The 16,788-nt window shown below is 36.6% G+C and overlaps 1 protein-coding gene across 1 annotated transcript in view; it reads left to right on the plus strand.

Moving 5' to 3' along the window:
• Positions 1–16,788, plus strand: part of LOC123870389 (protein couch potato) — a 282,532-nt gene that overhangs the window by 192,025 nt on the left and 73,719 nt on the right. The gene's annotated exons all lie outside the window — the stretch shown is intronic.

Below are 16,788 nucleotides of genomic sequence, written 5' to 3' on the forward strand. Positions count from 1 at the left end.
TTTTCACAGACAAGTAGAGAATTGACCAGGGAGTAACATAGGCTACTTTTTTAACCGACTTTCAAAAAGGGAGTTGTGTTTTTCTACCTATGTACACCGAAATCTCCGAGATTTCTGAACCGATTTGCGTCATTTTTTTTTTAATCGATAGAGGAACTTTGCGACATTGTTTCATAAAAAATTTGGTGTCCAACTCCTCAATCCTGATGCTGCAGGGGATCTGACCAATCCACGCGGGCGAAGCTGCGGGCATCAGCTAGTAAACAATAATTAACTGCATTATTTAGTGATAACATTTCATATTATCAATATTATTGTCTGAAAGCATATTGGTCGATCGTGGTCCTTCGCATGAATTATTATTGCGGGCAGTTTGGGAGAGATAAAATAAAATTCGACAAACGCTACAATACCAATCAATGTGAAACGACCCTACCAGCTGTGTCAATAAATAATTTGTGTGCGGAGTATGCGATCCCAATGAGAGCAGATATTAATTTGCGTAATATTTAATGTTTTACTGTAATCTGTAACGTTTTTTTTTTCATTTTACCGTCATTTTACCATTGATGACTTTTGGTGCGATCAATCAGAATTTTACGTAATATAAAGTGCGAATTCAGTTGTCGATTTCTCAAAATGTAACAGTTATTCCTTGATTAGCAACTATTGTGAATACGCCCTTAAATGACGTTGATTTTTTTTCAACGTGGTGTTTTTTTTTTAAAAAAAAAACGCCGTACTGTAAACCTACCTGCTAAAATTGGTTTCGCTTCACGTTAAAGTGAAACAAGTATAAAATCATACTTATTATTATATACGAATACATGTGCATAGATCATTGAATACAAAACCTTTCTCTTGCTTCGCCGTAGTCGGGTAAAGACCTACAATAGGTACTTGAATATAGATTTAACATAAAGTTATCTCACATATCATAGCAAGTTTCAACTTTCAATTACCACGATATGCAGATCAAAGTTATAGTTGTACGAGCCAATTGTTTCATTCCATATCCCGCTCGGTTAAGTTTGAAACTGAACCAATTATTATAATGGCTTACACATAAAGTAAATTGGCCGGAAGTTTGCTCGATTGTTGGCATTAATGTGTTTGTGTTCACTTGTGACCTGCTTGATAATTTGAATTGGACGCGGGAGGTCAGCCGGCAGTTTCATGTAGATTTTCTCCGTGTTTTTCATACGTATTGTCTAGTTTTTGTGCGATTTTGTAGGCATTATTATAGCGTGCGAGGTCGTTCTGCTTTTTGTTGGATAGTTAATTCGAGGGTAAATATAACAATACTAGGTAGGCAGTAGGTGCAATATTTCCTACCTATAGTGCCTGGCAGGAAATATTGTACATCGAATCTTAGAAAGAGATTTTGGCTTAGTAGAGCGTTATCTCTGCCACTCATACCTAAGTGAAATTTCGTCGGCCTCAACGACAGAGACAGTACTCTACGAAACCGTTATCTCTTTCTAAAGTTCGATGTACAATATTTTCTGCCGGACACTGTATAGGTATAATATTCTGCACTTATCTATGTTAGTTATTCGATAATAATAGGCCTCGGCAGTGACACACTTCAGTCGATACTTACTCGCAAATAGAGAGTGTCTAACTTTGACAAATACGTAAACAACCTAGTGTCAAAAAAAACTATATCCACACTATCCCTCACTATTGATATTATAAATGCACAAGTGTGTCTGCCTGTCTGTCTGTCTACTAGCTAATCATGGCCATTCGCTTAACTGTTTTTAATGTTAGAGCCTCAATAGCTCAACCGGTAAAGGAGTGGACTGAAAACCGAAAGGTCGACGGTTCAAACCCCGCCCGTTGCACTATTGTCGTACCTACTCCTAGCACAAGCCTGACGCTTAGTTGGAGAGGAAAGGGGAATATTAGTCATTTAACATGGCTAATATTCTTTTCTTTTATTAAAAAAAAAAAAGCAATTGTTAATATTATTGTAAAGAGCATCCCAAACAATCAAACTTTGAAACGGTTTTCTAAAGCGCCACGTATTGGAACAACAAAACTCTAAAATTGCAAGTTCAATTTCAAAGAAGTAATGTTGAAAGCACCTGCGACAGTACGTGAAAAGTTTCCAGTCATGAGTAGGTACGATCCACTTAAGGTGCTAGCACACGTACCGTACTACATTTAGACTGTCGTGGATCGTACATTTAAACACTCTGAACCAAATTATAGGGCAATAGGGAGTTATCCCGGTTACTTTGAACCCATTTGTGGTGTCGTTAAAGAAAATTAGTACCATAAAGCGACTTATAGTGTTCAATTAGTAGCATACTTACCTATTAGTAATAGTCAAATACACTACTTAGTTCTAAAGTGGATCTTTGACTTCATCATTATCTACTAGATTGCGGTAATGATGATGTCACTTACCACCAGGTGAGATTGCAGTCAAGGGCTAATTTGTACCTGAATTTAAAAAAAATGCTGTCAATTAGGTGAAGCCTCGTCATGTGCTGATTTACTGAAGACCAAACCTCTCATTCCTTAGTAAATACAAATTAATAAAGTCGCAAACCGCACTTGTCTTTATAATTGCTCAAATAGTTTATTTTCTTTGTGGTATTCAATAGGGGTTTCACCATCATTTTTGACATTTTACAAGAAACACTTATATTTTTCGTAAAATGTTTAAACACATTCAAGTTTAGTCTATAGAATAGAAAAGCGCCTGTGCGAAGCCGGAGTACTTACAGCTAGTCATGATAAAATAAAAATCAAATGGTAGTACACTCTTTACTCTTCAATAACTCTGGACGATTTTGTCTTGTATAACGTACTACCATAGATAAAACAAAACTTATTATGCTTTAACTAAATAACTAGCATTGAACATTAGGATTTTCCTCGTGTAAAATCACCTTAACGCCCGAGGTAATGGGGGGGAATAAGTCGACGTTTCTCGCGCCTAATTTGGCAACCCGACGCCCGGAATTTATGGGGGTGGGTACAACTTGAAATATTCGATGGCTCCACTCGGCCGTGAGTTATGAATGAAACCCGTTAAAGAACCCGGAAAATTTTTAACGTCATGCCCCGATGCCGTGTACCTACTCGTAAAATTGCGGGTGCGAATTGATACTGTCATTTGCGGCCTTTTTGTACATTGATCATTTTAAGTGATCGTCCCGAATGATCAGTCCAACGGAGACGTTCTCCTTAATAGCTTATAGAGAACGAAGAGAGTACCTACAGTCATAGTTCACTCCGATAGTGTAGATTCGTTTCACTACTAAAATCGCAAGTTGTAGTAGCCAAACTATGTATTTACCTACTAACAAAGTACGACCCCAAAACGATCTTATGATTTATTTTTTATGATGCATTTCATCAGGTTATAGTTAATATAGTTTTAGCACAGGTTTTAGTTTGTTTCAGCACTATTAAAATAAGCGCTGATAGGTCTATTTATATTATGATCCCGGGCTCTTTGGTTCAATTAAGTATCTTGATAAACAACCAATAATAATTAAGGGTCTCTTCTACCCTTTTTACCCTTCTATTGAGATTATTATAGTATACCTATTGCAATAAGTGGAGAGTTTAAATTAAAACTATTTTTGAAATTCTTTCAATCTATATACTCATTGTAAACTAAATACATACACATTTTGTCAAAGAAAATAGCAGATTTCAAAAAAATCTGTTTTTAACATAAAGCCGTCCGCCTTATTTCCTCACTGTTTTCAGTTAGCGTGATGATTATAATTAAATTTATTTTTGCATAAAATAAATACCATTTTAAGAGTCTAGGGGTTGCGACAGCAAATTGATTTTCAGCCTCGTGAATATTTTAATACAAGGCGTTCGACTCTCCAACGTTTTCCTAACCCTGCGCCGGTGACGTATTGCTCTAAATAAGTTGAACTAGCTGATACCCGCAGCTTCATCTGCTCGGATTCTGGTTCCTGCAGGAACTCTTTCATTTTTCTTTGAAATAGAAATACAAAGATTTTTATCCAAATGATTTTAAGTGCTGTTGAATCGTCAACAGAATCCACTACTGGTTCGGAACGCCTTTGTTACCGAAGAAGAACCTGCAAGAAAATCGGCTTTGAGCGAGCTACTGTTCTTGTAGGGAATGGGCCACATGAAGATTAGTTAGGGCCAGTGGCTCCCCGCGACTCCTTTGATGCTATCTGTCGACCTAGTGGGGGTTTATCAATGCTGCACTTTCCAGCCCATGTATAAGTACATCTAATAAAAACCCAAGCAGTCTCCCGAGAAAAACAGAAAGTGAGAGAGGGTTTTCTATAAAACTATTGTTTCTTTGTTTGTACTATTGTATGTGACATATTTTTAAATAATACTAAATAGCTAGTAGATGCGTATTTCTGGTAGATAATATGAGGATCTCTTTATTTAGGCTTGTGAAACAGTTGCTGGCACTTCAAAAATCAAGTCACGTATGGGCTCGATAACATAAAGATACTTTTCGCGATTGGCTGCAGATCTTTATATGAGATACGCATGGGTCGGAAAAAATTGAAACGGGCGTATCCCTTACGTAATGTGGTATTACGCCATAATATTTTTCTAACAATATCAGTTATATCTGATCTATTTAGCTATGCAAAATATATATTTTTTTAATTTGAGCCAGTTCCGGGATAAAAAGTACCCTATGTCACTCTGTTGATCCGTTGCTCCGTTGCGGCGTGATTAAAGGACAGATCAACAAATCAACAAACAAATACACTTTCGCATTTATAATATGGGTAGTGATAGCGCTCGGGGATAATGTAGCTATCAGTGAAAGAATTTTTTAAATCGGATGAGTAGTTTCGGAGTTACCTGACTAGTACGACTACATCATAAGAAGAATGTAAACTTCATCTCTTTATTATTCTATATTATTATATTTGTGTAAATAAAAATCTTTCGTATTCTATTATATTCAATAATAATAAATAATCAAACAAGTGTTAGTTATCTGCATTCAGGGGCATCAATAAACCAAGCGATGTGACATCAGTGGGGCAGCTCTCAGCTAATTTTCATACCGAACGAGCGCGTGCATTATTAAAATGTTTCGTGACGCGACAACCCTCGTCCGACTTCAGCGTTTAAACTTGCCGGCTTTGTACACCGAACGCTTTAATATAACATGGCCCTTGAATTTCTCTACTTGCTCGCTTATCAACACTTTAATGTAATTTTCTTAAGTTTTACGACGGAAGGGGAGAGAGATTCTTTTAAACATTAAAAGTATATTCTTATTTTTCTTATCAACTGGCAAGGTTTACATCTACGTCTACGAATAACATTCGTGGACCTACACATTTCATTTTCACACTGTGGGTAATACCATCAGAGAATCTCCAAGGTTAGTATCGACCGAGTTTTTGACAGCTAATTTCACTAGTCGTCATTCGTTCGGGATTCTCCGAGCTGAGTATCGACCTCTTAAACCGACTAATTTCACTAGTCGTTTTACCTGAGGGGAATTTCCGAGTTTTCGACCAATATAAATGATGCTTTACTAACAAAGTTATCGCTCATCCTCTATATTGTTTGTTAGAACCCAAACACCGAGCAGCTAATAGCTTAAGCAGCCGGAAAATGGAATTTATTTACGTTCTAAAATATTCAGTAAGTTACATTCGCCTTCCATTCCATACATTTTAGCATTTTCCGGGCGCCGGCGGAGATATAATTCTTCCAACAACGCGGTTGTAACAACTGCCTTATTCATGATAAGTTTGAACCATCTATCTTCCCACGTTTTACGCTCGGAGAAAGCTGCTGTCAAAAACGAACGCACAGCTTTTATACAAAAAATTCTAAGCTTTTAATCATTTTGTAAATACCTGTCACGTCAATGTTTGGTTACCCGATTGACCATTAAGGTTTCTTAGGTCCGGTTGCATGACAGGCAGTTTAAGTTACGTTACGGTTAAGGTTAAATTATGACCATTATTAAAATAACAATATATTGCACATATCAAGATTAAAACATCGCAATAAAATTTTACCTTGGAGATATGAATACTAACTAACTTATGCAACCCATTCGGTTTTTATTGGTGATTAAAGTTTAACTGCAACTGACTACTACTACACTATACAATAATCCCAGGATTGCTGTTACTACTTAATTAAACTTAAAAAAGTACTGTAAAAAAAGTCTGAGTATAATAGTTCGAAAGCAGTTTTGTAGCGTTACACTACAATTCTTAAGTAGCTGAATAGTGTAACATTTTCAATGTAGGTATGTACATTCGCCTTGCATTTCATACATTTTACTATTTTCTCTGCCGATATAATTCTTCGCGTATACCGAGGCTGTAACAATTGCCTTATTCAGAACAAGTATGCGCCATCTATCTTTCCCGTATTTTACACCCGAAGAAAGCTGTTATCAAAACTAAAACACTGCTTCTTATTCTGAATTGTTAAAATTCTAACTGAAAATGTGTAAGTAAATTGACAGTAGGTGCTACGATCGTGACTAAAAGATTAGTCTGGTTTCACTTGGTATGAAAACCGCACTTTTTTCGCCATAAATTTTACCTAATACGTAGTGGCGCATACAATGACGATTGAATCATTCAAACGTTATTTGTTCTACAAAAAACCAACACACTATTATCCGTGTGATTGGTTCTATACTTACTCAATGTATGCGCCAACACGTATACGGTAAGATCTATCCTCAAAGAACGTGTGGTGTTGATGCTGTCTGAAAGGCATTGTTTTCTCTAGAGTCCAGTTGTATTAAAGTTAAAGTTACATTAAGTTTAACTTTTAAACACAAGCTAACATTCATTTTTCTATGATTAAGTTTAAATTAAAAGGTAAAACGGTCCAAATCGTGACATGTTCGACGCATTTTGCTTTTATTGAATGTAAAATTTTTATAGACACCAAACATAATTTTAACCACCCGTCATGCAGCTGGACCTAAATTTTACATTTGCTTTTCAATCTTGGATAATATAGTTACCATAGAGCTATGAACAGCTTAACATTATCAGGTTTTCTGTTTGCTAGTTACTACAAAATTAGACAAACTCAAGTTTCACAAGTGTAAATTAAAAATTTATAACACCCCCTACCAGTGAAGGTTACAGTAACTAGAAAAGAGCTGATAACTTTTAAACGGCTGAACCGATTTTCTTGGATTATAGCTAAGAACACTCTCGATCAAGCCACCTTTCAAACAAAAAAAAAAACTAATTTAAAATCGGTTCATTAGTTTAGGAGCTACGATGCCACAGACAGATACACAGATACACAGACACACAGATACACACCTCAAACTTATAACACCCCTCTTTTTGGATCGGGGGTTAAAAACAGTCCGTCAAGTAGGTTCAAACCATATTTCATTTCATGAACGAATAAAGTTTCGAGTGTTTCAGCCACCTGTCACTACCGGTGCAACTTCAAGGTACACTTGGCCATAAGCTCTAAAACAAAAGAGTAATAATACTTTTCATATATTATCTAAAGTTTGAAACAGACTTTATTCGCGACATGTTTGCGCCATCCATCTCGGCCGCATTTTCATACGCTGAGAGCAGGTGTCAAAACTAAGAGGCGTTAGGCTAATGTATGCAGATCGCATCTCCCGACCGCCTTGCGTCGAGCACCGCCCATTACCTCGCTTCGTCTAGTGCACGTGTACAATGCTTTTTATGATAATATGAGATCTAATTAAAATTTGCTACGGTCATTTTTTTTTAAAAACTCACGCTTTATATGGGTTTTTAAACGGTGCCGTTTTTCAACATTTACAAGGTACTAGATGATACCCGTCACTTCGTCTACGTGGATTTGGATTTTGAAAAATTCCGTGGGAACTCTCTGATTTTCCGGGATAAAAAGTAGCCTGTTTTTGTCCCCGGAATGCAAGCTATCTCAGTACCATTCCTCAAAATCTGAAACGGATGAGCCGTGAAAAGCTAGCGTATGAAAGACGGAGAGACGAACACACTTTTGCTTGCATTCATAATGTTAGTAGGTATGGATTAACATTTTACAGTTAGTTATAAGTAAATCATAAATCTGCAAAATTATTTTTAGCGCCGATTAAGCATTCCATTATAATCTGTCTAATAATAATTTAGAGGTTGAAATACGTTTTCCTATTTGTGTTGCATTCCCAGTTGCTTACAATCGCAATTAAATCTTTGACACGCTCCGTAACAAACTTCGTCTCGCAGGAGGTTCAATTTAATTAACAAGGTTTCGTGTCCTATGATACGGCTACAATCAAAATTAATGTTGTTTCACGTTGTTCCACTGATGTAATTTTTATGAGGTGTTGGAACGTTTGTGTCTCAGAACATTATGGTTTGTCTTATTAAAGTCAGTGTCGTTTTTAAATTAATTGAAATGAAATGAAATCAAATAGTTTATTTTTGTTTAAATTGACTTCTGATTAACCTGCAAAATGCATTATTTGAAAAAGCCGGTGTCTGACATACGTTTAATATGGACTATTGTATTTGTATCTACGATTACAAACTAAGTTTTTAACAGTCATTTAAAAGTCAGAGGTACGATTATTTGCATTGGCTCTGTGGCTATTTTGTTATTATTAGCTGTGCCTTCTTAAATTCAGGCCTCGGTTAAATTATCCAAATAAAACAATGAATAAGGGAATTATTCATGAGATTCATACTGACAATGCAAAAAAAGCAGCTGCGACCTCCTAACATTCCTTACATGTTATCCTAAGAAGGGACTATGTTTACATCCCTTTAAATAAGACCTTTTTTAGTCCATGACATTAAAAAATGTAGGCCATTACTCTTGGCATTTTTCCCTTTAATGTTGGTACCGTGTTAAGGTTTTATTTTTAGAAAAATGTGTTAGATTTTGTTCTAAAGGAGTACATGTATTCATCATCATCATCATCATCATCAACAGCCTGTGGACGTCCACTGTTGGGCATAGGTCTTCCCTAAAGAGCGCCACCACACCCGGTCCTATAAGCTTTCCTCATCCAGCCACTTTCCGCCAGCCGCTTAACGTGTATTGCGAAAATGATAATTATAATTTATTAAAGTGAAAACTTCTTTACGCGTACGTAATAATAGCCTATCTGCATGCCAATCTGCCCGATCCGTGCTTTAGTTTGAGCTGCGCTTTGATAGATCAGACAGTCAGTCAGTCAGCTCCTCGTTTTATATAGTTAGATAATAATATAATTATTGATACTACTGTTATTATACTTTTCAGTTTTCACTCGACAGTCCCCACAAACTGCCAATTTGTTTATCGTCATTGCTATCGTTGAATTGACCAAGTTTATACTTTAGTCAATAAAGCTAGAATTGTTAATAACCCCGGTCTTTAAGTTAGTCAATAAGTTTCAGTTTCATGGTACAGGTTTCTGAATTATTAAATCTTGTTATACATATCCCCCGACTACGTTAATAAACATTATGGACTAAGAGCTAGCATGTGCCAGACTTTCGTTGTTTTATAAAAGCTGAAAGTTTCTCTGCGTATTGTTCCCAACATAGGGAGGAACGATCGGTGACTATGAAGTTTGGATCATGGTGGCTTTGAGAGATAACGTGTAATAAATGTGTAAAAAATCTTACGTCAAAGTATAAAGTCTAATTTATTTTTCTTCAGAATAGTATTATTACAAATCACGTCGTTCATTGCCAGACACTTAGTATCGTGGCAACCTCATGCCAGATACTCTTGAACTCTTAAACTTTAAGGGCATCTAGCAGGGGGTTGCCATGACACTACGGTTGAAATCTTTAGATCGCACTTTGACTTTGCTTACACTTAAGTTTAAATTAAAACGAGACAGATTTATGCCAGCGGTATAACGCTGTCTCGTCTTAACTAAACAGATCTCAGTCTAAGTGTGTAGGGGATAATACGCAGAGAAACTTTCAACTTTTATAAAATAACGAAGGTCTGGCACGCGCTGGCTCTCTCCTATTACAAGAGTTCTACTACGTCCCGCAATAGGCATCTTTCAATTTGAGACGACGATGACGAGGTATGAGAGCACGTAGGTAGATATAACTCGCTGAAATAGAGAAGGTGTATTGTGTCAAACACAACAATAGAATTAATTAATTATACTTTCCATCGATCGATACTCGAATTAATTAAATCACAATTTATTATTTTCACTCTATCAAAATAATTGCCCAGCAACCGATTCGTGTTTTTTCAGAGCAAGCATTCATATGCAAACAAAATTTAAATTGATGATGTCAGCGATAATTATCGCAGTCGATTTTAATTAACAGATTATCGAAACACATTCGTGTGTGCTATTTATTTTACAGCATTATTATAGTTTGTTTGGCCGATTTTGTTTGACCCCGGGGCAAAAGTTTTCGCAATTACGTTTTATTACATTCAGAGTTGAAATTTATCAGATAGTAGCTTATGCCCAGCGTGCATTGCAATGCGGTTTGCGCGCCACCTATTGTACATTAATGTATGTATGTCAGATACCTTGCGCAAGTGTCAACAACAATTGTAAAAAGTTTCCACTCAATCGGATGAACCATGCGCGAATAGATAAACAACGAACTGACAAATAGGGTAAAAGCCATACATTAACTTAAAAATATATTATCTATGTCCAGCAAAACTTCTATAGACTGATAACGGCCTGCCAGGTTTTGAAGCATGTTAGTAGATCTCATTTTACCTAAAAATGTGTAAACAGCGTACCAGTATCAACTGCTCTTTGCTGTTACGCGCAAGAGTTTTTGGCTTCACTTTTTAATTCAAATATAATAACTTTGGTTCAACAATGGACATCTATCTGATTCAGATGACGAGGACGAATGTCAGGTGTTAATAAACGTTTCGCAACTCGTAAACAAAATTTTATAGTAATTACAATTGGAAGAATGCATGCATGTTGACGTTTCATCACCATTATATTCGTTCAGGTAAATGGAAATTGCATCGACCGGTTTGTTGATAGAGCTAATGGATTGATGACGTATATTCTACACTGTGCATACTAGGTGTTATCTCTACATATATATCTACGATTGATCACTCTTCCACATTTGATTGTATTGACTAAAATCACTAAATATCTACCATGTTTGTTTGTTGGTTTGTCATTTGATCACCACGCAACGGAGTAACTGATCGACGTGGTTATTTGCATGGATAGATATAATTAAAGATCTGGAGAGTGACATATGCTAAAATAAATGCCGGAAAATAAAAAGGTTTCCACGGCATTTAAAAAAACCTAATTCCATGTGGACGAAGTCGCCGGCAACATCTAGTCTAGGTATATATATTTTAATTCTTTGGATCGTGCCTCATCTAAGAACGTGCTTGGTGTGAGCCTTAAATCAAGCCTTAGATTTTACCAAATATGTCCTAGAACGGGACGTTGAAATTAATTCTACAAGGTTGAAAATACAAGTATAAATAAACTAGTGTGTATAAAATAAATAAATATTTCATGTAGCGCAAGTACACAAGAGAGAAACCGACCCAATTTATCTAAGGATAAATCCGACCGAGCGGAACACCTGTCAAACGCCAAGACGAGCGTCTTGTCTCGTCCCAAACCGACGCGGGTTTAACGCCGCCCTAAATTACAATGTACCTAAATACATAGAGCGATAATTAAACGTTCAAACAATCTCCCCTGAAATAAGGCGAAATGTCTGGAGACAATCTGTTCATCAAAAAGACTTACAGTTTTATAATAATGACGAATAAAAAGGTTGCGTAACTTATCGACAGATTAGAGATAGATTGAATATTGAAAATGGTTAATACTTAAAAAATTTCACCTTCAATATTATATTATTAACACCTTTTTAAAATTAACGTCAGGGTACCAACTACCATCCCTGTACTACCTCTGTGGTAAGTATCTACTACTTGTGGCAATAGAAATTATTATTTATGAAAAACTATTAACATACGAGCGGGCAGATCTCTTGGAGTTTAGTGAATACCACTATCCATTTACTATTTGCATTTATTTATCCGTACATTTGCAGCACCAGAGGAACCACCAATGCATCGCCGCCTTTCCAGGAATTTGTTGATCCGCCCCTTGAATAACCCCAAGTTAATAAAACATTAAATAATAAGTAGATAATTGAAAATTAAATCTTGGTTATGGTTAACAGATTATAATAACAGTGCGTTTATTTTTCGGTTATGTGTGGCCTACTTGCTTTCCTAACGTATGTCAAACGTAAATCAGAATATACCTAAATAAATAAAGCTATTATTAAAGTACAAACAAACCCCTAAGATGAGGTAATTTGTCTTGTGACAAAGCTGTCGTTTTTGAGGTATTACATAAGCTGGGATCTGAAGTCGCTAATGGCAGCTAACAATGTTGTCTCTGCGATGCGGAAACTGTTACTCTGTCTATACTAATTACTCAATGAGTTTGCAAGGAATTTGTAAACGTATTTCTGTAAAATCAACTTTGTAGTTTAAAGCTATGCATATACCTAGAATCTAGATCTTATATGCATATAGTAGTCTCATCTTGAGCTAATACACTGAATAAACGTGCTTTTTTAGTTGTGTGGATGACCATGCCAAAAGGTCTTGTACTTACACCGAAGGTCATGATGGTGCAACGTGTAGGGCCTTATAAGTAATAACTAGTTTTTGCTCGGTGCGCGAGCTGCTAAAGCAGCTCACGTGACGTGGTAAGGTTAACTTTATTATATAAAACCAAATTGATTTATTAAGATACATAATTCACCCCGAAAAACCCCATAAAATGACAGGCATTTCTATTTTTTGTAGAAAATGTAAGTCCGCCATCTTGGATTTGAAAATAAATGTCATTATCAAAGTCAGCACCCTGGAAACCCTGAAAACGATATCCATATTATTTTTTGTAAATTAGGATAATAATTTAGTAGGGTGCGTGGGTGCGCGGACCACTAAAGTGGTCCGCGAGCATGCAGAGTTTGTTCCACCGAGTAGACCTTCGGACCCTAATCATCTTTTGCCAAGAAACCACTTTTCCATCTTTTATATTCTCCGAGATAGACACCGACGAAATTTGTACGGCGGCCATCTTGTTTTTCCAAAATTTTCCACTTTTTCTATTAATCGTTTACTACATTCTTTAAAGATTGCGAGTTTCAACGAAATCGGTTGGAAAACAAAAGAGTTGCAAAAATCATATAGGCCGCCATCTTGTTTTTCTGAAATGTCGTAATTTTTCCCTACTCATATCGCGCACCAAAACATATCTCCCCTACATTATCGTATCGTTATCCGTCTCTTTCTAGGAGAATGAGGCATTCAATATTCGCCATACAAAATGTATGGAAAATTAAATTCCGCCATTTTGAATTTTTTTTCTATTCATCGAGTAAACCTTTGGATCCTGATCCTCTTTTGCCACGAAACCGCACCTCCATCTTTTATACCCTCCGAGCTGGACGCCGGCGAAATTTGTATGGCGGCCATCTTTTTTTCGCCATTTTGAATTTTTTTTCAGCTTTTTGGCAATTGGATGACGTCATGAATGACATTTGCTCGAGCACCCCCCACCTATCTTCAATACCTTAAGCGGGCCCTCCACCCGTCTCCGAAACCCTCAATCATCAGCTCTCTCACTAATTTTGGCTTACTAAGTTTTTGTTCTCTATACGACACCATCAGTGAAAAAAAAAATTTTCATACAAAATTTTACAGGAGTTTCTTAGTTGAAAATCTCGAAAATCTCCCCAAAACTGGCAACACCGACTGCATATCTCTATACTGCCAGCCGAGATACACAATCGATTCATACATACTGACTTTCCAAAATGTTGCCAACTGCCTCAAAAACGTGGTCAAAATTTCGAAAAATTAAAAAAAATACAAAATGGCCGCCAACTCGTTTCACAGAAAGATTTTACACGGTTTCATAATTTTCCTATTAACTACAGGATATACCGCTCCCGATGACGTTTCAATCTTTCCTCTCGCTCGCACCCACGCGAAAGGGGATACCGTGAAAAAGACCGTGTCGAAAATCACTTTTACTTTGATAAATTCCAGTGTTGCCAGTTTCCGGTGACAAAAATACCCAAATGTCATTTGTACGAGCAAAACACGTAATCGCTCATACTCGGATTTTGCGAAAAGTCCGTATTTCGATTTTTTACAGTTTCCCGAAAATCTTGAAATTTCCCGAAAAATGGGGTAATTTTTTTCCTCCAATCTATACCTCGAGCCTATACGTACAATCGCTACATGAAAGCCGAATCGCTCCGATGTTGCCAACTTTCAGATATTTAACTTTTAAAATTGCGTTTTTTCGTACCTCTAACAAAACGGCCGCCACGACAGCCGCCATCTTGAATTTTTAAAAATCACTCCCGTTCTGTCAAAAAACAGGATAATCGTGGGTGAAATCAAAAAAAATAATTATCCTCGATTACCCCGTTTCGGATCTGTGGCGCCGCGGTTCGGGGTCGAAAAATCAAAATTTTGAAAACGCTACGGCTCGGCCGCCATTTTGTTTTTTCAATTTTTTCTACTTTTTTTATTAATTTTTAACCAATTTCTTGAAAGTTTGCAAAATTCTACGAAATCGGTTGGAAAACAACGGAGCTGCAAAAATCACCTCGGCCGCCATCTTGTTTTTCTGAAATGTCATAATTTTTCCCCAGAGGGTTTCCGAAACCGAACACATCTCCCCTACATCATTATATCATTTTCCGTCTCTTTCTAGGAGAACAATTATGTCAATGAGTCAGTCAGTGAGTCAGTGGTAATCGAGCTATATATAGTATAACTAGTGTTTTGCTCGGTGCGCGAGCTGCTAAAGCAGCTCGCGTGACGTGGTTATGTTGACTTTATTATATTTAACCAAAGGAGAACGGTCACGCCCCATACAAAAAAAACCCAGGCCCGACAGAAACGAGACATATCTCATTTTTTTTGGTATATCGTGTATTGTTAAATTACATATATTTTATATTCTAAATCAATGGCTAACGCCAAAAAATATTGCCGTATGTTTTTGTTCAGGCGATACACAAAAAAATACAAAGTGTCTATTATCTATAAAATTCGCATATTTATTTTTAATTAAATGACAATACAATAGCTATAGGATGTATCTAAATACAGTTAACTTATATGATTAATTAAAATCGTGGCATTTGATGATTTATTGCATAATATTAAGTTAAATGTACAAAAATGGTCACATACTTACTGTCTACATGCTATCATAACGGCTCAGGTAGCCTGGCGGTGACAGAAACCAATTATTGGGTTTCAGGATTGAAACAAATAAAAATAAAACTAATAGGTATCTCGATATAAAGTTTTATTGAATTTCTATATCTCTTAAAACATAATCCATACCCATTGCTGGGTGGTCAAAGTGATCTCGATGTCTAGCCCACCCTAGGTAATATACAACACTAATGACGTGTGCGCAACTTCCCAATGTCCTTTTACCATGATAGCATGTGCAATAATATTCCGTTATTGCGTTTCTTCCATTTACATTCTCATCAAACATAATATAAGTATAATATATTTTTGTCGTAACGTGTCGCGAATGGATTCTGCACCTGATTAAAGTATTATTGTTTCTGCCCTCTATTGCCGTTGGATGTCTATATAATTCCATATTATATACTCCCGCGGCTTTCAAATGCTCACTGCAATACGACCGTGCTAACTTCACGTGATAGGTGCCAATTGAGAATTTAATTAACTCTTCAATTGTTAATTGTGGAAAATGTTCAATATCCGGATCATTTCCAGTCATCCTGTGAAACGACACTCTTTGTCGGTTTAGATTATTTTCCTCCACATACTCAAATAATCGATTGGGGCGTTGTATATTTTGATTAATTATTTCAATGAAATCTTCTGTGTATGGACTGTCTCCGTAAGGTTCTTGAAAATAATTAATTAAAGCTGCAGCAATTTTAAAATCTTCAAATATATGCGGCACATGTTTGTTGAATACTCTGTTTTTAAAGATCTTGAAGTCGCGCTTGAATCTCCCGTTTATAGTTTCCACGACCCATCGCACCATTGTAATGAGTCGTGATTTATTAGCTTGTTCGGTGCTTAATTGCGTGTCTTGTGGTTGTTTGGTTGGCGGCATGTGAGCAACATAACCATATGTTTCTATTAAAGGTATTGAATCCCGAAAGCCTCGGTCCAAAATAAATGAGTCTCCTTCATGGAAAAAAAAGTGGAACGGTCCGTCTTCAATGGGTCCATCATGGTTTTGCAATATCATTTTCATTATATCAGCATCGGTAGTCCGTGCAGAGTACGGACCTGTTACATCCAAAATATATCCATCCGCGCACACGATCATGAATGGTTTTATTAAGTTTCTGAACTTATGAAGGCTGTAACTGCGGCGTTGAAATAAAAAGTTAGAACTTTTTTCTATGTATATGTAGGTTCCATCGAATGTAACTATTGCTTTTGGTGACTCTTCGTTACCAAACAAAACATTTGGTAAAACCCGGTTGCGGGCTATTACTTCGTCCCTGGTTATATGGTCTAAACCTAGGTGCAATGGAACAAAGTCAGTAATGAGACACTGCCTGACTTTATGTATTTTTCTTCCAATAGTTCGCTCGGTTATATTAAAAAGTGAAGCGATTCTATTATTCGGCTCCCCTGATCGAATTTTGCACAAGTAGATAGCCAAATCATTTCGTGGAGTACTTGAGGACCGATTAAGGCTTGGTATTTGACTCAGCAAATCGTTGAACGTGGCTCTGTTTCTTCCAGTCCAAAAGCTTAACTCGTCGTCAGAAACGTCATCTACAT

This window comes from Maniola jurtina, chromosome 12 (assembly GCF_905333055.1).
Source record: "Maniola jurtina chromosome 12, ilManJurt1.1, whole genome shotgun sequence".
Classification (NCBI taxonomy): Eukaryota; Metazoa; Arthropoda; class Insecta; order Lepidoptera; family Nymphalidae; genus Maniola; species Maniola jurtina.